Raw genomic sequence first — 25,481 nt, forward strand, 5'->3', positions numbered from 1 at the left:
CACGTCCAGGAACCCTCACGCTACCTTAGCATACTTCTTTGCTACAGTCTTTCCCCTCGCCAGCGCTGACAACGAGTCAGTAACCTCCAGCAACGACACCCTAGTGACCTTTGCACCTGAACATACCTAGCCCCAGATTGCACACGCAAATGTCCAGTCGATGCCAGCTCATCTCGGCGAATTTCATCACATATTTCAAGATGTAGACACCCGGTAACACTTTCGTTGCAAACCTGGCTGAAAACAAGCATTCCCACAACTTCAGTGAGTATAGATGGATGCAAAGGTAAGACAGATGTGACAGCGGTGGGAGTGGAGTAAGGGCATATGTACCCACTGATTTATTACCAACTTTGTTAAACACATACAATAATAATAAAGATATACAAGCATAATGTATGTCCATAGAGATCAAATCCCTTTTCAGAAAGTGACTGCTACGTGTCCTCTGCAAGCCTCCTGAAGTAGGCGGGTTACCTGTTATGAAACCCTCTCTCAAGACTCACCGAGCGACGTGGCGCAGTGGTTAGCACACTGGACTCGCATTTGGGAGGACAACGGTTCAAACCCGTCTCTGACCACCCTGATTTAGGTTTTCTGTTATTTCACTAAATCATTTCAGGAAACGATGAGGTGGTTCCTTTCAAAGGCCATGGCTGATTTACTTCCCCACCCTTCCCATGTCCAAGCTTGTGCTCCATCTCTAATGACTTCGTTGTCAATGGGACGTTAAACACTAATCTCCTCCTCTCAAGACTCGAATCGACTTACAGGCACTTAATTACAGCTGGTGACACTAGCATAAATTTTCTGTACCAGTGTCAAATTTAAGTGCATGTTTTCTTCTTAAAACATGTTGCTGCTTCGGTCTGCACCTAATTATACAAACAGTAGGCACTCCCTCACAGATCTAAGACAAAAAAAGGACACACGATGAAGGAATTCAGTAGATGTCATGCACATACACAAACAAACAAATAATTACAATTTACGAAAAAATTGTGTGATTTATTCAAGAGAAAGAGCTTCACAAACTGAGCAAGTCAATAACGCATTGGCCCTCCTCTGGCCCTTACGCAAGCAGCTGGGCTTGTCATTGACTGATAGAGTTGCTGCAAGGCCTCATAAGATATATCGTGCCAAATTCTCTCCAATTGGCATGTTAGCTCGTCAAATTCCCAAGCTGATTACATGGCCATCCCCATAATGTTACAAACGTCCTCAATTGGGGAGAAATCTGGCGATCTTGCTAGCAAGCATGAAGACAGGCAGTAGAAAGTTTCTGTGTGTGGATGGGCGTTATCTTGCTGAAATGGAAGTGTAGGATGGCTTGCCAAGAAAGGTTACAAAACGGGGTTTAGAATATCGTCTACATACCGCTGTGCTGAAAAAGAGATCCTACTACAAAATGACATGGCAGCCCAGAGCACCACTCCTCGTTGTCAGCTTGTATGGTGGGTGACAATGGGGTTGGCTTCCCACCGCTATCTGGTGACTCTCCAGACACGTCTTCACTGATAACTAGGTTCAGTTCGAGGAGGAACTCATCATTGAAGACAGTTCTACTCCCGTCAATCAGCTTCAAGGCCAAATAAAGCCTGAGACCACTGCAAACGGACTTGTTGGTGTACAGATGTCAACAGTAGTTGGCGCGAGTTGCTCTGTAAGACCCCTTTCTGTGAAGGCTAAAAATGGTTCAAATGGCTCTGAGCACTATGGGACTCAACTGCTGTGGTCATAAGTCCCCTAGAACTTAGAACTACTTAAACCTAACTAACCTAAGGACATCACACACATCCATGCCCGAGGCAGGATTCGAACCTGCGACCGGAGCGGTCGTGCGGTTCCAGACTGTAGTGCCTTTAACCGCTCGGCCACTCTGGCCAGCTTTCTGTGAAGGAAAAGAAAGCACTCCGTCTTCAGGCCAGAAGTGGCCCATCGGGACCATCCGACCGCCGTGTCATCCTCAGCTGAGGACACGGACAGGAGGGGTGTGTGGTAAGCACACCGCTCTCCCAGTGGTTATGATGGTTTGACCGGAGCCGCTACTATTCAGTCGAATAGCTCCTCAATTGGCATCACGAGGCTGAGTGCACCCCGAAAAATGGCAACAGCGCAGGACAGCCCGGATGGTCACCCATCCAAATGCCGGCCACACCCAAAAGCGCTTAACTTCGGTGATCTGACGGGTACTGGTGTATCCATTGTGGCAAGGCCGTTGCCTTCTCTTTCTGTGAGCTACCTGTTATGTATTATCCCTGCGGTAGCAGAAGCACCTGTTGGAAGTCGGATCAATGGAGGTGATCAATCTGATGCTCTGAGTGCCTCTCTGATGATTGCTCATTTCTCACGCTCTGTCATCTGTGTAGACCACTTTCTTCTTGAAGCTGTGTTTGACCATGGTCCACCATTCCTGCCAGAATCATCGCATAGTGGCGTCGCTTCTGTCCAAACGTCGAACAGTTCGCTGATTGCTCCAGCTGGCATCTTTGAGTCCAACCACGTGTCCTCTTTCAAAAGCTGACATCTGCAAATATTTTTCACATGCCTCTTCACAATGCATGGTTACTGTTCAACTGAGTACACAGAATTAAATTCGCAAAGAATTTATGTCATGGTGTCGACTTGGGTCTTTACTATCCTTGCCAGCTACATGGGGAAATTGAGCTGCAGTGCCATCGGCCGACAAGTTTACAATTTTCCATTTTCCGATGACACCTGTATGCATATGAGTTAGTGACCAGTTTTCAAGGCGGCTTCATAGTACATGGCTTTTTCGTTCTTTTTTGTCTTGGAGTGCATTTACAACGAAATCCCCAGACAAAGTACACTACTGGCCATTAAAATTGCTACACCACGAAGACGACGTACTACAGACGCGAAATTTAACCGACAGGAAGAAGATGCTGTGATATGGAACTGATAAGCTTTTCAGAGCATTCACAAAAGGTTGGCGCCGGTGGCGACACCTACAACGTGCTGACATGAGGAAAGATGTAATCGATTTCTCACACACAAACAGCAGTTGACCGGCGCTGCCTGGTGAAACGTTGTGGTGATTCCTCGTCTAAGGAGGAGAAATGCGTACCATAACGTTTCCTACTTTGATAAAGGTCGGATTGTAGCCTATCGCGATTGCGGTTCATCGTATCGCAGACATTGCTGCTCGCGTCGGTCGAGATCCAATGACTGTTAGCAGAATATGGAATCGGTGGGCTCAGGAGAGTAATACATAACGCCGTGCTGGATCCCGATGGTCTCGTATCACTAGCAGTCGAGATGACAGCCATCTTATCCGCACGGCTGTAACGGTTCGTGCAGCCACGTCTCGATCCCTGAGTCAAGAGATCGGGACGTTTGGAAGACAACAACCATCTGCACGAACAGTTCGACGACGTTTGCAGCAGCACGGTCTATCAGCTTGGAGACCACGGCTGCAGTAACCCTTGACGCTGCATTACAGACAGGAGCGCCTGCGATGGTGTACTCGACGATGAACCTGGGTGCACGAATGGCAAAACGTCATTTTTTCGGATGAATCCTGGTTCTGTTTACAGCATCAATATGATCGCATCCATGTCTGGCGACATCGCGGTGAACGCACATTGGAAGCGTGTATTCGTCATCGCCATACTGGCGTATCACCCGGCGTGATGGTATGAGGTGCCATCAGTTACACACCTTGGTCACCTCTTGTTCGCATTGATGGCACTTTGAACAGTGGACGTTACGTTTCAGATGTGTTACGACCCGTGGCTCTACCCTTCATTCGATCCCTGTGAAACCGTACATTTCAGGAGGATAATGCACGACCGCAAGTTGCAGGTCCTGTACCGGATATAGAAAATATTCGACTGCTGCCCTGGACAGCACATTCTCCACATCTCTCACCAATTGAAAACGTCTGGTCAATGGTGGCCGAGCAACTGGCTCGTCACAATGTACCAGTCACTACTCTTGATGAACTGTGGTATCGTGTTGAAGCTGCATGGGCAGCTGTACCTGTACACGCCATCCAAACTCTGTTTGACTCAATACTCAGGCGTATTAAGGCCGTTATTACAGCCAGAGGTGGTTGTTCTGGGTACTGATTTCTCAGGATCTATGCACCCAAATTGCGTGAAAATGTAATCACATGTCAGTTCTGGTATAATATATTTGTCCAGTGAAAACCTGTTTATCATCTGCATTTCTACTTGGTGTAGCAATTTTAATGGCCAGTAGTGTAATCGGTATCTCTCAAATATCTCCACCTGGCATATCTGCCGATGATATAATTTCATGAGGTACTCAGTGAAATGACCCAGAAAGAAACCACAAGTGACTACGTACCGAGGCTTCAAACTCAGTAATTTATCGGAACTTTGCATCTGAGGCGCAAGAAATTGTTTGGAGGACATCTTCTATTCCCTTCTCTGACATAAACGAAAACCTTCATGAATTTACTAACAAACTTACTCGGCTATATCACAAATACACTCACTTAAATACCGGAAAAATAAGAAGGAAACTTGTAACTTGGCTAGCTGAAGACCTAAAAGAGGTAATGAAAGTCAGAGACGCTGCATATTGGGTATCCAAAGTGTGCTCCTAGCTTGAAAATCATTCGCTTACAAGCAGAAACGGAACAGAGTCAGGCAAGCTGAGAGAAATGCAAAACTCAGGCAGGACCATACATTACCTGACAACAGAAATAGACTATCTGTCCAGTGGAAAAACCTTTGTAATCTTGGTATAGGCAAAGTACAAGCTGCAGCTGATCCAACTGTCTCATCTGAAGAACTGAACAAGCTGTTTACATTACCTGCAACCACAATTGAACCAAGAATAAAACAGAGACTCATTGACTACTTTACGTGGGTAGACGACTGTAGTTACAAAGACGTTTATCTAAAGCATGTTGTTTGCAATATGATCAAAAAGCCATTAGGTGTGTCAGATAGCATTTATTAGACACGATGGCATTTGTAAGGGGTCAACAGCCCCTTACGTATTGAGAATAATATACACACCGGTGTCAATGTGTTCTTTTTTCCATTTCCAGGAGTGTATCTTTGCTTCACACAGGTTGCAGTTTCCAAGGAGGAAAAACCACAACTGATGCAATACAGGAACTCCTAGATTACACCTTAACACTAGTAGACAAGAAGCTTCCGGCCCTAGGCATTTTTCTTGACCTGATAAATGCATTTTATATGGTTAGTCACAATATACTGGTCCAAAAAATGTATTCCCATGGGATAAGGGGCACTGGCCGTGACTGGTTTAAAAGCTACCTCAAAGACAGAAACCAATGTGTCCAAATGAATGTAACCAATTGACCAGGAATTGCTAATACTGTACAGTCATCTGCCCAAATCGCAGAACATGGAGTTCCCCAAGGCTCAATGTTGGGACCCTTATTATTCTTACTTTATATAAATGTCCTCCCATTAAATTTACACAATAACAGAACCTTCCTCTTTGCTGATGATACCACAATTATGATATCCTACTCAAATTAACATGATGTAATAAACAGGAGCACACCACAACTAAACTCATGGCTTAAATCAAACAGACTACTCCTAAATACAGGGTGACACACAGGTGACGGACAGTTATTAGTGAAATAATACTCAGCCAACTTTAAAATCAATGCATGTTTATTTACACAAAATCAAAGCTCATTATTTGCCATTTTAGTTAACAAAGTTATTAGTGAAAAATATAGTTGTCAAGGTGATCTCCATCATTTCGAATGCAGGACTCAAGTCTCTTCTCAGAATCCTCCATCACACAGACTAAAATATCTTGCAGGGATGGCAGCAGTTTCTTGAATGATTGCATTCTTTCGTGGTTTGTGGCTATAGACACAGTTCTTAAGGTACCCCCACAGAAAAAAGTCACCTACTGACAAGTCGGGAGACCTGGGAGGTCAATGAACATTGCCAAAATGTGAGATAATCCGGACAGGAAACAGGCGTCTAACAACTGTCACTGAAGTGTTTGCGGTACGCAATGTTGCCCCATCCTGCTGGAACCAAACGCGTTTTAAAGGGATTCGTCGTCTTCTTAGTTCTGGTTTCAAGAATGTTTCAAGCATACGAATGTAACGAACCGAATTAACAGTAACTGTGGCCCCATTCTCTTAAAAAAAAATAAGGTACACTAATGCCAACAGAGCCAAGAGCACACCAGACTGTTACTTTTTCTGAATGCAGAGGACGCTGGTGGATTAGGTGTGGATGCTTGGAGCCCAGTAATATAGGTTTTGCTTATTCACAGTCCCTTTTAAATGAAAATGAGCTTCATCGCTCATCAATAAAATTTCATTTTCATTCGATCCCAAAATCACTTGCATTCTGTAAGCGAACTCTTCTTGTACAGCAAAATCAGTTTCCTTAAGTTGTTGGACAATGAGCATTTTGTAGGGATGGAATTTTAATTCTTTATGCAAAATTCGTCTAACCGATTCACGGTTGATTCGTAACTCACTAGCATGACGTCTAGCTGACCGTTCTGGGCTTCTGACTGCCGCTTGCCTTACCCTTTCAACATTTTACAGTGTTGTTACTCTGCATCTCGGGCCAGGATGCTTCTTATCCAGTATGTTTCCAGTTGATCTGAAGTTTTCCACCCATCTGAGGATTGTGTTACGGCTCGGAACAGATCCATGTCGCACTAAACAATCGCTGCGTAGCAATAATAGACTCACCACTTTTCACGAAGATAAACGCTCGACATTGCAAATCCCACTGTTCCATAGTGAATGAGTAAATGAAATGGCGTCTTGTGTGGATCAGAACTATCCCCACCACTACCTCATCCCACCACCGCGTCCTCAGTACTATGCAGTTAAAAACCGTCTGTCTCCGTGATTCACCTTGTATAAAAATGACAGTGGGTATTACTTTCCACATAGTCCAAAAGACCCACCAGTACCAAATATATCACTGAGTGAAGATAAAATCAACTATGTAAAGGAATCAAAATTTTTGGGGGTTACCATTACTGACACACTCACATGGAAAAGTCATATTGATATAACCTACACCAAATTGAGTAAAGTATGTTTCATGATTAGACAAATAAGGAATATTGCTAATACGAGCACGCTCACATCAATGTACTATGCTCTTTACCACTCTGTATTAAGCTAGGGAATTATCTTTTGGGGCCACAGTGCAGAAGCAGTGAGGCTGCTAAAAAAAAAAAAAAAAAAAAAAAAAAAGGGTAGAATAATATTATTCAAACTGCGGAAAGAATCTTGTAAACCACTGCTCCAGTATCTGAACATGTTACCCTTCCCATGTCAGTACATACTGGACCTACTATGTTTCACCAAGAAAATATTAGCAACTTAGATATAAACTCAGACTGGCACCAACATGATACAAGGTCAAAGGACTCTCTTCGAGTAATTCCCCTTTCAACAAAACTATACAGTAAAGGTGTCAAATATACGAGAATAAACCTCTACAATCATCTCCCAATAGCAGTGAAGAACATTACACAAGTGAAGGATTTTAAAGTAAAACTACGGTCACTCCTAATTGAACACTGCCTCTACGGCATACAGGAATTCCTCGGAAACAACCTGCTATAAGGAACTACTCAACAAAAACGTCAGATAATGGATTCCAAACTATTGACCTTATGTAACATAACTGAATGTAAGTTTTATTGGTGTTGTTGTTGTTGTGGTCTTCAGTCCTGAGACTGGTTTGATGCAGCTCTCCTTGCTACTCTATCCTGTGCAAGCTTCTTCAAGTCCCCAGTACCTACTGCAGTCTACATTAGCCTACATCCTTCTGAATCCGCTTAGTGTATTCATCTCTTAATCTCCCTCTACGATTTGTACCCTCAACGCTGCCCTCCAGTACTAAATTGGTGATCCCTTGATGCCTCAGAACATGTCCTACCAACCGATCTCTTCTTCTGGTCAAGTTGTGCCACAAACTCTTCTTCTCCCCAATTCTATTCAATACCTCCTCATTAGTTATGTGATCTACCCATCTAATCTTCAACATTCTTCTGTAGTACCACATTTCACAAGTTTCTATTCTCTTCTTGTCTAAACTATTTATCGTCCACGTTTCACTTCCATACATGGCTACACCCCATACAAATACTTTCAGAAACGACTTCCTGACACTTAAATCTATACTCGATGTTAACAAATTTCTCTTCTTCGGAAACGCTTTCCTTGCCATTGCCAGTCTACATTTTATATCCTCTCTACTTCGACCATCCTCAGTTATTTTGCTCCTCAAATAGCAAAACTGCTTTACTACTTTAAGTGTCTTATTTCCTAATCTAATTCCCTCAGCATCACCCGACTTAATTCGATTACATTCCATTATCCTCGTTTTGATTTTGTTGATGTTCATCTTATACCCTCCTTTAAAGACACTGTCCATTCAGTTCAACTGCTCTTCCAAGTCCTTTGCTGTCTCTGACAGAATTACAATGTCATCGGCGAACCTCAAAGTTTTTATTTCTACTCCATCGATTTTAATACCTACTCCTACTCTGAACTTTTCTTTTGTTTCTAAATACACATGTGATATAAATATGTAATTATTTTGTGGATTCATAGACATGTACTTCTTCTTATAAATGCCTGATATGTATCAAATGACCTATCCTATATCATGATGTGCATTTCTGTATAATGTATGATTCAGTGGATCAAAATAAATAAATAAATAAACAAGTAGGTACTATCGATAGTCGAACGTCGAGTGCGCCAGAGAAGTAGTCTGTGTTGAGACTTCGAGTAAGCTGCTGGCTGCTAAACGAGCAGCGCCGATTTCGGGACGGCCAACTGCATTTACTATTGTTTCATGGCTTAGTGTGTCACCCAACGCCATGGGCCTGACCCCCAGCAAATACGGAAATGGCATTAATTGTGTGATTTGTTGATGTGTTTTAAGTGTTCATTTGTGCACGGTGATTACGTGACAACCGCGCCGGGCACCCCCGATTTGGATTGCAGTGAGAATTGTGCGTTCAGAACTACCTGAGGAATACTGACGTGTGACGGTATTAATAGGCGACCTGTGAGTTTGTCAGACGAAGGGAGTAACTGCCTCATTCGTGCTGTTCAGACAAAATATATGGAGAACCTTAACAACAAAGTATGTATCGATTATTGCCACCTGATATCCTAGTTAGCTTTGTTGGACTTCATACGAAACGACTCGCATGCAGATATTAACCGATCAGCCTATATCAATTGCGCACGGTCAAAGTACACTAAACTGCTAGGCTATAATTCACTAGTCAATTACAGTGGGTTCGATTAGGGAGAGGTTCATAGTGGCGTTCCGAAAAGAACATTGTGCAATTTTTGGACAGACGATAATATTAAGAGAATATCAGTAAATGATTTAATCGTGCTCATCGCGAAAGAACATTGGCGGTATTAAGACAATAGTCAAAAGTTCAAATGGTAACGAAAGCATCCCATTAGGTTAAGTATGCAATGAAGACTGAAAAATTGCGTGAAAAACGATCTTCGATGAACAGTACTTTATATAGTTTTCATAATGAAAATCTGCATAAGGAATTTCGGATAGTGTATAACGACATAATTACTAAATTACATGATAATAGAATGTAATAACAACTAATTATTAAAATAATTGGCAATATCGGACGACAGAGACAGTGTTAATAAATTGTGTTCTGGAGTACGAGCGCGGAAATTCGTGCGAAAAACAGTGCAAAGTGAATATTAAGGAGAGACACTGGTAGACATTGTCGCGACGTAACCGATCGCATTTTCACTTCAAGCCTATCAGAGAAGTGCTGTGCTGTGACTTTACGCACAAAATTGGCTTTAAACCGTTTCAAAATAGTGGAAATTGATGTGGACCCATAAACTGCTACGTAGGCAAAAATAGTGTTAAGTGATTAATGTTATTGCTGAGCGACGTCACGAAGACAAGCTTGGCAGCCGTGTCAAAGAATGTCTGTCAGGAAGGAATTCAGTTCCAGCCGCGTGGGAAATTCGACAACACAGGCAAGTTACACCGAGCAGTGACCAAAACGCCGTCGAAGCTGACATCTCATGGCGAAGCTATGAAGTACCCTGTCCGCAGCACCATCTGTGAACTTCGACAACAACGTCTGCACCTTCGACCATAGATAACTAGTAAACTGGCCTTGCTGTGCAGAAGCTATAGGGCTAGTGTGGCTTCAACATAAATCACGTGACTGTTGGCAAAACGTGGCGGGATTTCAAATCAGCGGTCTGCCATCCTTCGTTTGTATCGCATTTTCCCCACATTTCTCAATTGGCTGCCAAATGCTTCCAACAAAAATTACTTTTTATTTGCGAAAAATTATGCCGCAACTACATTTGATCTGGATTTGTTCACAGTATCATTTATAAAATCTAACAAATACATCGAACGCCACTCTGGTGCGCAGCGGGACGAAATTACCTATAACTATCAATTAAAGTAAAATGTCGTTAAAATTCTTTTAAACAGTAAGAATGGGCTCGTGTTAAAACTTTAAACATTGGATTCGCCGCGATTTGAGCTCTAGTCACTTTTAAAAGAAAATGGGAATTACGTCAATAGGTGCCAAAATTGTCGACTTTAGGAGCAGGTCTATTTTAGAGTATCAATTTTAGGTGCACTTCGGAGGTTCAGTTCCCACAATTTTTACAAAAGTTTAAACTATCAGTTTAAATAAAAAATGAAATTTTAGATGAAAGGTGAGACTTTGAAGTTTCAGAAAATAATTTTGGAGCCAACATTTATTTAATAGCATTAGAAGGTAGATAAAAATTCTCCTCATGTGTCGACTATAGGTGCTCTTACCTTATTATAATCTCACTTGTATAAATCCTTGGTACCTCAAAATGAATAATGTATATACCAAAGTGAATATTGTGCACCGTGGTAAAAGACAGGTATTTCTTCACAGTTCATGAAAACAATCTAAAGGAAAACTCTTTTCAAGGTTAAAACACTGTTGTCAACTTCTGTCTTAAGACAGTCATTCTGTGGGGAAACAAACTGCAAAACAATTCCTACAATGAACTGTGACAGTATATAATTTTTTTTTAAGAATACTATCTAAGGCACACTTTCCACTCCTGATATTGTAAAACTGTACTGACCCTCACCCAGATTAAGAGCTATTTTCCAGGGCACAAACAGGTTAGAGCTCATCTGCCAAAACAAAAACGTTCTGCTTACATTTGGCAGTCTCTCAGTACAATAAGAATAGGGGCTCTTATTCTAGATAAATAATGCCTGTACAGTGATCTGCTTTTGTTCTGACACTGTGTGGAATCATGAGGAAATTTTTCCTTGCCTTTGCATAATAATCATGTGAGCATAAATTAAATAAAAGTCCCATTTAATTACATATTAATGTTTATCATTGCAGTTTGGGAACAATTTGAATAGCTTACTACAGATGCAGCAGAAGACAATTAGTCAACCTAGAGCTTAAAAACTCACTCTTTTAACAGAAATTTTAGGTTTACCTTAGGAGTAACCTTTAAAGATAGGAAAAGTTGTTCTTACACTGAAAAGTGAGCTCTGTTTTCTGCAGAGTTCATAAACTGCCAATGCCATGCACAATGCCACATTTTCATGAAGTTTTGTACCAAATTTTGGAAACTGTTGCATATGAATGAAATATACATACCTGTACTTGCATCACTCAAACAGCATTCTGAATTTTTTGTTGCAAGCTCATGTGACAAATCCTTAGTACCTGGTGTCTGTAGTGGATGCATTTTGCCATAGGTGAACACTATCCATTGCAGTAACAACTGAGGTAAAAAAAATACTTTTGTGCTCGACACTCCAATGATATTTACAAACATGCACTGCCAACACCATGCACAATCTCACATTTTCACTAAGTTCCGTAGCAAATTTTGAAAGCTGTTGCATATGAATGAAATATATGTATCTGTACATGCTTCACTCAGAGCCTACTGAATTTTGTATTACAATCCATCTGACGAATACTTACTACCTGGTGGCTATTACGTATCTATAGCAGACACATTTTACCGAAGTGAACACAATCCATTGCATCAACTACAGTACACTAAGAATCAAGAAACTGGTTTAAACTTTTATGTGAAACAACTTTTGAGGGTTTGAGTTTTTATAGATAACAAGAAAAGAAATACATGTTGATTCTTTCAAGTGCTTTTCTCGTTTTAAATTTATTACACTTTTTTCTCAGTTGCTGCAAGTATTCAATGAAAACTAACATCTCTTGGGAAAAAATAGATATTCAGAAAAAATTAACTCAGTACTTTATTTCACAACATTATTTTATTTCTTACAAAATTTTATTTCACACTTTCTTTCTTACAACACAATATTTCCCAACAGATTTATTTCTTAAGCCCATATTCTAAGAGAGCAGAACAATGTTTAACAGATAAAAAGATATAGAAGACACTGACAAGAGAATAAATCTAGTAAAAAATATAAGGGCCCAAACAAATTAACAACACAACATGCAGACCTAGAAGGAACAAAAAATAAAAAAAGACAGTACATAAATATATATTCTGTTAAGAACAAAAGAATATCTAGGTTTACATAAAACAAATGAATCCAATTGGCCTGAAAACAGATGTAAAGTCCAAAAATATATTGAAACAGGCTTTGTGGATGCAGTATGGGCACTTAAAAGGGCTGAGAACTCCAGACACCTCTGTCTGTACTTTGTGTAGACATCAAGGTTCAAACATTAATAATAATAAACATCACCAAGGCAATTATTAACTCTAATGTAATAGGGATCAGGCATAGAATATTTAATGTCCCTAAAACTACACAGTTTTTGTGTATAAACTCCTCACACAACCTTTCTGGAATGTTTCTGTCACAGTCTTTCCAAAATGGTGATTTCTAATTTTAAAATACTCAAATAAAATTGATTTAATTAGAGCATTTCTGTGATTTGCTGTGGGCTCAAAGTCCATAATATGTTTGTTGATGGATTGAAAAACACTACAATCAACATCTGCCATAGCACATGAAACAAGAACAAGCATAATAATTTTTCTTTTGCAACATTCCCTTCGCATGTTGCAACCGATAAGCTTGCTCTGCAAATTTTAATAACATCAGCAGAAGGCATAACTAAACCTCCCAAATTATTTCTTTTGATTAGTTCAATGTCACTGTCCACTGCCTAGTCATTTTACACACAATTTATCCTGTTATGTATGCAACAACATTCCGTACATAATTTGACAGCTGTTCAAATGAGACAGCAGGAATGCTGTATGAGTGATCATGAGAGACTGATGCAACATCTAGACCTAACTTTTCTGAATTACAATTGATAACTGATGTAAATGGGTTAGATTGCATCACATCCAGTCCAGAAGATACACTGAGAATGGAACAATCTGCAGTATCCAAAGTAGATCCACATTCTGACCCTCTGACCTGCTGATGGATAAGCAATCGTTTGCAGGCTGCTTTGATTTGAGCTGCTGTGGGATTGTTGTTATCACCACCATATCTTCTGATTGAGCTGAAAAATGTCTCTGTGTGGTCCTGTAGCAATTTATATGTAAGCAAGAAATTTAGTTTTGGTTGAGAGCTGTCTGTGAGAGAAACATATAATTTTCTTAGGCTCTGTATACATACAAGAAAGCCAAGGAAACCAGTCTTTCTGTTAGTATACAAAATAGATGGCCCGTTAGCCTCAAGTCTCAGCTCCTGAATATATTTTTCCACTTCATCAAGAAATGATAAAATATGGCCAGCTGTCTGCTTTGACACAGGTGATTTATACCCTTTGGACAGGAGATTCCTACTATTGAAACAATCAAAAAGGTTGTTCATTGTCCTTACAAATTTAACTGTATGTTCACAGCCTTTAAAGTCAGCTAGCTGCAAACCTTTGTCAAGGAATTCTAGAGCATTAGCTACACTACCACTAAATGTTTGCACAGCAATCCTTACAATCATTTTATGCCGATACCACTCAACGTGTTTTTTTCGTACTTTTGTAGCAGCCAGAAGTTTCTCCACTTTTTGCAGCTCATGTAGTTTTAATACATAATCCCATTTTATTGGATTTATATTTCCATAAAAAAACACCTTTACCAGGTAATGTATTAACTTGAACATGTGACATGGATAAAGGAATATGCAAACATCATCCTTACATAGAGGGTGTTTAAAAAAAGATTTCATTCTGCACGTTCAAAGACAGGCCCCTGGCTTGTCTACCATTGCAGTGTTTACGTGAGCACTTTCAAAAGTAACAGAAATTACTTCTGCTCCAGCATCATATGTAAATTTCAATGCCTCCTTAAGTAGGTTTGATTTTTCAGCAGCACCTAGGCCATTGACTAAAAAGTAGCCAATTGGAATTTTCCATGAACCATTAACAGCAGTCAACATGAATGTTAATGCCTCATTTGCAACAGGCAGATTGTCATTGTCAAGATCTGTACCATAATCTATGTAACCAATAAACTTATTTCCATGAAATTCAACATGCTTCCTTATGGCAATCCCATCAAATGACATGGCACAAAGCAATTTCTTACCTTTGCTTATGAGTTCCTGACTCTTTATTCTAAGTGCTGTTGCTGCTTCTTTACTGAAACCAGGATCCCCATCAACAACACTGTACCACTTTCTTAATGTTCGTAGATGTGGCAGTGATGTTTTAAAATTTTTCCTTACATAGCTATATGCCTTGTTACTGTAAAAATTTAGTGTTAGAGCAAAGGTCCAAAGAGCTGCTGGATACATATTTGCTTCTTTACCTTGACTGACTCGTTGGAGCAACTCCAAAGTACCAGATGGCAGCATCTGATAGCAAAAAGCCACAATCATTTAAGCATAAGTATTCCAGCCTGCAATCAGTCATACATTTTAAAAATGACAGGCATTGTAAATATACTTGTTGTTAGTAAATTAGCCAGGGATTCATTTATAACATGATTATTTTCAAGATTATTTATCAAAGATTTCAGAGACAAGACTTTCTTCTTCATCCCACGAGATGACCGCTGCAAGTTCTTTAGCTTTCTGGCTTTGGTGCTGATCTGCTCTTGCCACATCCACCACTTTTTCTGCTATGCCAGGAGTACACAAATCGCTATTGGAAAAGTCCCCAATATACCTGAAACTTTTGTTTTGTTTTTCGGGGTGTTCGTTTCCATATCGCATAACATCACTGTAAACAAAACAAAAATGCATGTTTTGAGGTATAATGTGTGGGCAAAGCATGTCCTAAATGGCACTTAATGTAACGTGCTACAGTTCTATTCTAACACAATATTTTACTAACTTCTAACAATATTCAGACTTACAGGCATTGGAAGCACAGATTTAAGAAGACAAGGCATCATCTAACGAATGCCGTCTAGTGTGTGATTTACGGAGCTTAGGCCTCTTCGATTTCATATGCTCCGAAAAATCGAAAAGTGTCGGAATAGCATCACTACTTAGCCAATTCCTTCCAGCCTTAGCCCTATAAAAACATCAGGTTTAAAAATGACAGACACTGTAAATACAAATTATAAATATACATTGTAACTAATAACTAACCTATCAAAACACTTCTCCTCGAAGTGCTTCGAGCAAAGGCGCGTATGTGCAGATGGCTTAAAGTTTTTCCGTTTCAGGGCCTGTATCCAAAGCTGCCTTCGGTTTTCATCCTTAGGGAAGCTATGAGTAGGAACGAGAAACAGTTATACTTACTTCTGTAACCGAATTATCACAGATACTTTCCAAAATGTAATATAAGTCTGACTTTACTTGCACCACTTTCAACACTTTAATTTATGTGATACTCTATTTCAAGTGTAAAAAACATATAAAAGTCACTTCAGCAGATTTCAATAAACGCATCTGCACTATCATAGAAACACTTAACGTGAAGTGTAATGCCATTTTCGCCGACAAAACGCTGAGTACAGCCATAAGCGCAACACGACACAACCGTGTTTTTCCAACATTCACGTGACTTTAGCCCAGAGATGTTGGAGCCACGAAAATGACGTCAGGGACAGTCTATTATATTTATGGTCGAAGGTCTGCACACATCACACTGGGCAACTGGTGACAGCGATGCTTCGACTAATGGTCGCTGCTGGAATGAGCCAAAGCAGTGCCACCTAGGAACAAGGCCGTTACACTGCGTGTGTGACGTCAGCGTAAGAGTAATACCACTACGCTATGAGTCAAGAGAGACTTGTAGCTGCCAGTATATATTGGACTTCACATTTATCAAAAATAAAAAGATATTCTAATACTTTCAATTATGTTTCCTTATTTTTTTATGATAAACTTATTTTCGTAAACTCACCTTTAAACTTGGGTAATTTTCAAGTTAAGTGAAATCATGAATTATCTGTATAAATATCTGTTTACAGAAATCAAGGAAAGGTTTGGGAATTCAATAAACAATGAATTAGTATTTGTGTTTACACAGTTACCATATTTGTTTATTATCTAAAAGCACAAGAAAATAAACAGAGCCAAATTTTCAGTCCATTTTTCTCTTTCTCTTGAGGGTTGTAACATTATTTGTATTTACAATGTCATTGGCCCTCTTTGTATAATTATTCAAAAGAGTATTGACAGCAGCACCAATTATATTGTCAACGATTTCATATACAGAGTGATTTGCAGTGCAAGCAAACCCAACAAATATGTCATCAGGCAAGTTGCTATGACATACACAAAACAATACATTTCTTTGACACTTTTCCCGAAGAACTAACTCTTCTTTTTCTGTAAGCAGTTTCTGTGCAGTAACACATACACATGCTATACATATTATAACATCCTGATTAGGATAGTAGAGACCACCTCTACTGGTCACAGTTGTTAAATTATTTCTGTCATCTTTCACATTCTCATCATCTCCTGTTAGATAATTTTACAATAATCACATTTAAGTTTCTTAATGACTGCATATGAGCAGTAAGCACTTATGTAGTGAAGTACAGGCCACACATCCTCATCTAATTCCTGTACATCAATATCTTCCACAACAACATTTAACTCTTCATTATATGTCACTTTTGGAAGGTCATTTATGTCTGTCTCATTAGAAAAAAATATCATCCTTGGCAATTAAAACATCACCCATTTTTTGGGACTTTAATGTTAATCATACATAGCTTTGTACCCTCAGTTTACTTTCTGTCTCAAAAATCCGTCTGATTACCACCACTCATCTGACAAAATTTACCAAACCTGCTTTCCAGGTCGTCAGTTTGAACCTTGCCTGTTAGAAAGTATTGCCTCTCTTTCTCATTGAGCCAATACCTAGCCAGATCTACCAATGCAAGAGTGGTATGCCTAAGAGCTAAAAGTGTTTGTCTGCTAAGACCAATTAAACCCTGAGAATTTTCCTTTATTAACCAATATGCAAACGGATGTAGGAACTCTAGTATGTGCTCAGAATTCCTGGTTATTGGCTCCTGAAACCTATTTAATAACCTTTGACCTTTTAACAATGTTTTTACATTAACTGCATCCCACCACTTGCAAATGATCACAGTGAAAGTTGCAGTATCATTGCAGTATTCAATATTGTGTTTAGAGCCTAATTCCCTGAGAGCAATAGCTGTTGTATGGTCAAAAATATGGAGAGCAAGTTTTACATTCTGCCTTTCTATGGTTGAGGGATATAGTAATTTAAGACACAGCTTGTTTGCAAATTTCAGTAAATTTGCCTTTTGCAGCAAATGAAGAGATTTCAGACTATTGAAAGATGCAAAACCACCATCCAGCTCATTATTAAAATCCGGAAACTCTAATTTCTTCTTTCTGATTCAGCCAATTGTTATGTATGCATTTTAATAGGTGCACACTATCAAATAGAAAATAAAAAGGCCTACTTCCAGCACCTGGAGAAGGGTGTCGGTATTTAATTTTAAGTTCGGGTGGATCACTGAAGTAAGATACAGCTTTCTTATTGACGGCATTATTATCAGATACAATACCAACAACTTCAAACCCTATGCTTTCTAACTTCAATACAATATCTTTAAAGAAGGTGAAAAGAGCAGGGGCCTGCATGACGCTGACCAGCATAATATGAGCTGCATCAGTGTACTGTGTATCCCAACCATGCACCATGAATACGTAGGCTGCAGGTGCACATTCACTACTATTATAGGCCTGGCCAACTATGTTTCCCCCTTTTGTAGTCCATCTGTGACTTTAAATGGATTTAATCCATCAAGAGGAGAACTGTCCGGTCTTCTTCAGTTAAAAATCTCACTTTCTTAGTTATGTATCCCAGAAAATGTGCAGGAACTTGTTCAAGAGCAGGATTACTAGCAAATCCGCCACATATTCTAGTCAGGGTAGCAGGGCTAGGCATAGTTATTATACCACTGCTTCTTAAAAACTTGTAACAGTGAGGAGAAATAGAATGAACTAATGACCACAAAACTAAAATATCCCATGAATATCTAGCACTATTCTTCTTGTATTTTAGCAATGAAATCTGTTCTTTTGTAAAGTTTATAATTTCATGTCTATCTGGCAACTTTTCAGATAAATTATTCAAAATAGTGGTTATGAAATCAATACACTCATTAGGTTCCTGATCTTCTCTTCTCTGTTGCTAAATTTTAATTTGACAATATTAAGAATATTAGTTAATTGTGTTTTGGTACTTACAGTTGTTGTTGTGGTATTCAGTCCTGAGACTCTCCAGGCTACTCTATCCTGTGCAGTCTTCTTCATCTCCCCGTACCTACTGCAGTCTACATCCTTCTGAATCTGCTTAGTGTATTCATCTCTTTGGTCTCCCTCTACGATTTTTTCCCTCCACGCTGCCCTCCAATACTAAATTGGTGATCCCTTGATGCCTCAGAACATGTCCTAGCAACCGATCCCTTCTTCTGGTCAAGTTGTGCCACAAACTCCTCTTCTCCCCAATCCTATTCAATACCTCCCCATTAGTTATGTGATCTACCCATCTAATCTTCAGCATTCTTCTGTAGCACCACATTTTGAAAGCTTCTATTCTCTTCTTGTCTAAATTATTTATCGTCCACGTTTCACTTCCATACATGGCTACACTCCATACAAATACTTTCAGAAATGACTTCCTGACACTTAAATCTATAATCGATACTATAATATACTCGATGTTAACAAATTTCTATTCTTCAGAAGCGCTTTCCTTGCCATTGCCAGTCTACATTTTATATCTTCTCTACTTTGACCATCATCAGCTATTTTGCTCCCCAAATAGCAAAACTCCTTTACTACTTTAAGTGTCTCATTTCCTAATCTAATTCCCTCAGCATCACCTGACTTAATTCGACTACATACCATTATCCTCGTTTGCTTTTGTTGATGTTCATCTTATACCCTCCTTTCAAGACACTGTCCATTCCGTTCAACTGCTCTTCCAAGTCCTTTGCTGTCTCTGACGGAATTACAATGTCATTGGCGAACCTCAAAGTGTTTATTTTTTCTCCATGGATTTTAATACCTATTCTGAACTTTTCTTTTGTTTCCTTTATTGCTTGCTCAATATACAGATAGAATAACATCAGGGATAGGCTACAACCCTGTCTCACTCCTTTCCCAACCACTGCTTCCCTTTCGTACCCCTCAACTCTTATAACTGCCATCTGCCATCTGTACAAATTGTAAATAGCCTTTCACTCTCTGTATTTTACCCTACCACTTTCAGAATTTGAAAGAGAGTATTCAGTCAACATTGTCAAAAGCTTTCTTCAAGTCTACAAATTCTAGAAACGTAGGTTTGCCTTTCCTTAATCTTTCTTCTAAGATAAGTCGTAGGGTCAGTCTTGCCTCACGTGTTCCAACATTTCTACGGAATCCAAACTGATCTTCCCCGATGTCGGCTTCTATCAGTTTTACATTCGTCTATAAAGAATTCGCATTACTATCTTGCAGCTGTGACTTATTAAACTGATAGTTTGGTAATTTTCACATCTGTCAACACCTGCTTTCTTTGGAATTGGGATTATAATATTCTTCTTGACGTCTGAGGGTATTTCGCCTGTCTCATACATCTTGCTTACCAGATGGTAGAGTTTTGTCAGGACTGGCTCTCCCAAGGCTGTCAGTAGTTCTAATGGAATGTTGTCTACTCCGGGGGCCTTGTTTCGACTCAGGTCTTTCAGTGCTCTGTCAAACTCTTCACGCAATATCATATCTCCCATTTCATCTTCATCTACATTCTCTTCCATTTCCATAATATTGTCCTCAAGTACATCGCCCTTGCTTAGACCCTATATATACTCCTTCCACCTTTCTACTTTCCCTTCTTTGCTTAGAACTGGGTTTCCTTCACAGCTCTTTATATTCATGCAAGTGGTTCTCCTTTCTCCAGAGATCTCTTTAATTTTCCTGTAGGCAGTATCTATCTTACCCCTTGTGAGATAAGCCTCTACATCCTTACATTTGTCCTCTAGCCATGCCTGCTTAGCCATTTTGCACTTCCTGTAGATCTCATTTTTGAGAAGTTTGTATTCCTTTTTGTCTGCTTCATTTACTGCATTTTTATATTTTCTCCTTTCATCAATTAAATTCAATATTTCTTCTGTTACCCAAGGGTTTCTACTAGCCCTCATCTTTTTACCTATTTGATCCTCTGCTGCCTTCACTATTTCATCCCTCAAAGCTACCCATTCTTCTTGTACTGTATTTCTTTCCCCCATTCCTGTCAATTGTTCTCTTATGCTCTCCCTGAAACTCTGTACAACCTCTGGTTCTTTCAGTTTATCCAGGTCCCATCTCCTTAAATTCCCACCTTTTTGCAGTTTCTTCAGTTTTAATCTACAGTTCATAACCAATAGATTGTAGTCAGAGTCCACATCTGCCCCTGGAAATGTCTTACAATTTAAAACCTGGTTCCTAAATCTCTGTCTTACCATTATATAATCTATCTGAAACCTTTTAATATCTCCAGGGTTCTTACATGTATACAACCTTCTTTCATGATTCTTAAACCAAGTGTTAGCTATGATTAAGTTATGCTCTGTGCAAAATTCGACTTAGCCCCAATCCATATTCACCTACTTGTTTCCTTCTCTCCCTTTTCCTACTGTCGAATTCCAGTCACCCATGACTATTAAATATTCGTCTCCCTTCACTACCTGAATAATTTCTTTTATCTCATCATACATTTTATCAATTTCTTCGTCATCTGCAGAGCTAGTTGGCATATGAACTTGTACTACTGTAGTAGGCGTGGGCTTCATGTCTATCTTGGCCACAATAATGCGTTCACTATGCTGTTTGTTGTAGCTTACCCATACACCTATTTTTTTTATTCATTATTAAACCTACTCCTGCATTACCCCTATTTGATTTTGTATTTATAACCCTGTATTCACCTGACCAGAAGTCGTGTTCCTCCTGCCACTGAACTTCACTAATTCCCACTATAGCTAACTTTAACCTATCCATTTCCCTTTTTAAATTTTCTAAACTAGCTGCCCGATTAAGGGATCTGACATTCCACGCTCCGATCCGTAGAACGCCAGTTTTCTTTCTCCTGATAACGACGTCCTCTTGAGTAGTCCCCGCCCGGAGATCCGAATGGGGGACTATTTTATCTCCAGAATAGTTTACCCAAGATGACGCCATCATCATTTAATCATACAGTAAAGCTGCGTGCCCTAGGGAAAAATTATGGCTGTAGTTTCCCCTTGCTTTCAGTCGTTCGCAGTATCAGAACAGCAAGGCTGTTTTGGTTAGTGTTACAAGGCCAGATCAGTCAATCATCCAGACTGTTGCCCCTGCAACTACTGAAAAGGCTGCTGCCCCTCTTCAGGAACCACACGTTTGTCTGGCCTCTCAACAGATATCCCTCTGTTGTGGTTGCACCTACAGTATGGCTATCTGTATCGTTGAGGCACACAAGCCTCCCCACCAACGGCAAGGTCCATGGTTCATGATTCAAGGAAACAGTTACTGGAAACTTTATGTTCCCAATTTGACCAAGCTGTAAATCATTGACAAGGACTGTGAGAGTGAGATTTGCGTTAATTGTAACATAATACACAACTTTCAAAAATGGCACTTCACTAATTAAAAGAAAATACACACTATCCAACTTTTTGTCTCATTCAAATCACTACTATTAATTTTATCACATAATTCCTTAAACAAAGAGAATGATATTGTCTTCTTATAGTCTTCATGAGTAATCAAACTTACTTTCAGCACATATCTGACGAGAGAATTTTCCATACGCTGTCTTTAATCTTCAGGATGTTCTCTTGATGCTGACAGTGTAGATAAATATTCAGGACATCCTGGCAATAGTGCTGGTATTGTACCTATAAAAAATATTAATTCTCAGTAGCTTACCATATAAACCAAAAGTATAAGAGATTCATCCAATAATTATATAAGCTAACTTGAAGTCTGTAAACAACCAACTTAACTTTCCTTAGACGTGGACGGTCAAGAGGCACTGTAATTAATCTTCCAGTTTTAGCATCATATGCTGATGTAGTTCTTCCTGTATCGTGTGCATGGAAATGCAGCTCACAAACCTGTTAAAAATATTGGATTACGTTATTAGTATGAGAAAAGTTTGGCCTATGTATACATGTTATGTTTATAAATTACAATTAACACTCAGACTAAGCTGAACCATCTCATAGGTTTATTTAGTAAAGCTGTTACTTATCACAGAGTGAACTGAAGGGGTAAAATTAATACGGTGAACTGCTCTTATCCATTCTATCCTTGCATCTTCATCATGAGGGAAATGGAATGTACTGACTCTTTCCTGAGCAGTATAATTGCCTCTACAAGCAGGCATACAGCATCTACGTGGCATATTTATATGTTGAAGTAGTATGGACACTAACATTTCAATTCACAATCATGTACTGGCTACACAGGCAAAACAATCAAGACTGCACATGTGGCTTGTGTTTGTTATGATATGTAGTGCTTACATCACGAGTGACTCCAAAGACAGTATAGCGGTCTTGTTCCTAGGTGGTACTGGCCAGAGGCACCGACAAGAGCTGTGGCGATTCAACTAGTAGCGTGACCGGCTAGCAGTAATCACAGCGCACAACAAACAACGAATTCCGCAGCCAGTATTAGCGTTGTGCAGCGAGTAAAGACAATCTGCCGGTACAATAATAATTTATATGCTATCTGCAGAGCATATAATCACATTTTGTAACACTAGAAGAATTGTGTAGTAATTTTTCCTTCCAGTTCCGAATTTTCTGGCTCTGCAGTAATATGCCTGTGTATGAATATTTTTTTTCCTTCAGTACCAAGGAAGTAGCGAATAGATTTTAAGAATTATGCTGCAGCATTAACTGTTGTTACAGATTTTATAATGTTAATTGGTGATGTTATTTGATAATTTTTGATCATTTGGTGTGAGATAATGAATATTACCATTGGTGTTTAATTCAAATATGTTGGTTAGGGTTTTTTATATCCAGTGCGAATAGGTATTGTTTCTGTTTCGAACTAGTTGAAGTGCTGCTGTCATTATTTTGTTTAAATTGTCCGATGGTGAAGAGTGTTTAGGGAATACAGAAGCGTCAGATTCCACCCATCTGCTTTAAACAATGACGTCACCAATATGGCGGAAACTACCATTCTCAACGTCTCCACTCTGGCACCTATGACATCATTACATAAACGACAACAAACACGAAGATAAAATACATATATACCGAGCAAGGTGGCGCAGTGGTTAGACACTGGACTCGCATTCGGGAGGACGATGGTTCAATCCCATGTTCGGCCATCCTGATTTAGGTTTTCCGTGATTTCACAAAATCGTTCCAGGCAAATGCCGGGATGGTTCCTTTGAAAGGGCATGGCCGACTTCCTTCGCCATCCTTCCCTAATCTGATGAGACTGATGACCTTGCTGTCTGGTCTCCTTCCCCAAACAGCCCAACCCCCAACCATCTAAAAAAGCTAAAATACATATAAAACCAACACACATCTCTCTCCAAAAATATAATCAAACCAATGGGACCAGCGTGGGAAATAGGGGGTTTTTAGGTGGGGACAAACTAAATATAAACACATACAGACACACACCATGATCCCAAACTACACAAAATGACGACATAAAAACACCACGAAATTCCCAAGTTGCGCTACACTTACAATATTGACAGGAATCGGTCACTTCCCTTCACCTACATAGCTCAACCGCAATTGTCGATACCACAAAAAAAACCAAGTACTCTAAAAATTATAATCACACCGCAACTATCAATACCACAAAACCAACAATTGAAACAACAAAAATTGGAATCGGATATTTCCCTTTATGTATATATTTCAACAACAGCTCACGATACCAAAACAAACATAGCTACAATGATACATTGGACTCGGACACTTCCCTTGATCTAAATAGGTCAACAACAGCTCACGATACCAAAACACACATAGCTATGACGACAAATCGCAATCGGTCGCTTCCTATGACCTTATGCTTCTCAAATACAGCTGACAATACCAAAAAAATTGGAACCTAGTACTTTTTCCTAAGATAGATAAATCAACCACAAGTGCCAGTACCAAAGCATCAACCACCAACACATACAGTAAATAACACCAACCCATCAACACATAAAAACTCCACCGAACATCATAACACATGAACAATAGATCCAAAAAAACTACTACTTCCATAAAAAAAAAAGGTTCCGGAGCTACACACTAACCCCCAGCTCGCATTTTACTATCCGTCACAATCCCAAAAAGTTGCAGAAACTTAATGGCGGACAACATGTCGTCCCCCATTTCAGCCCGCAGACGTGCACTATTAAATTTAGAAGTCATATCCATACCTAACAAAAGTAGCCACAATTGAATTAAATGACTTACCGCACGACAAACAGCAAACCGATAACATCAAATGTCACTGCAATATCACAAACACAATGGAAGCTCAATTCTTAACTTACTGAAATTAATTTCCATTCTTCTAGAACAGTCATGACCGATAAATGCACCCTTCAAGCACAGACACCAAATAAACCCAATACACCACCAGGGGACACCACCAACCACATCAAGACGACATCTACAAACACAACACACTCATAAACTAAACGCCGTGCCCTCATGACGTCACACACACAACACCCTTATGTCACAGGTCAAAGCCGATGGGTGGGATCAGACGCCTCCATTGACCCAGTGTTTAGGTTACCCAAGGGTTGATTTATACTAATGCTGGTATGTAATATATGTAACCAGACATGTCTACTGAAACCAAGCAGGAGATTGCAGATGTAGAAGATGGGAAGAAGGAGATAGGACAGGCGGATATAGGTGATTCAGGAATCGGTGACTGTGGAATGTTAATAGAAAGCCTGTTCGCACATTCCACCAATTACCTTCAGACACCAATTACACTCGAGAGTAGTAAATCAAACATTGTAGAAGGATGTTTCCAGAATGAGATTTTCACTCTGCAGCGGAGTGTGCGCTGACATGAAACTTCCTGGCAGATTAAAACTGT

At 39.6% G+C, this 25,481-nt stretch overlaps 1 protein-coding gene across 1 annotated transcript in view; it reads left to right on the plus strand.

Annotated features, from left to right (window-relative positions):
* LOC126108240 (uncharacterized) overlaps nucleotides 1-25,481 on the plus strand; it is a 142,796-nt gene that overhangs the window by 13,728 nt on the left and 103,587 nt on the right. The window lies entirely within an intron of this gene.

The sequence above is a fragment of the Schistocerca cancellata genome, chromosome 11 (assembly GCF_023864275.1).
Source record: "Schistocerca cancellata isolate TAMUIC-IGC-003103 chromosome 11, iqSchCanc2.1, whole genome shotgun sequence".
Lineage (NCBI taxonomy): Eukaryota > Metazoa > Arthropoda > Insecta > Orthoptera > Acrididae > Schistocerca > Schistocerca cancellata.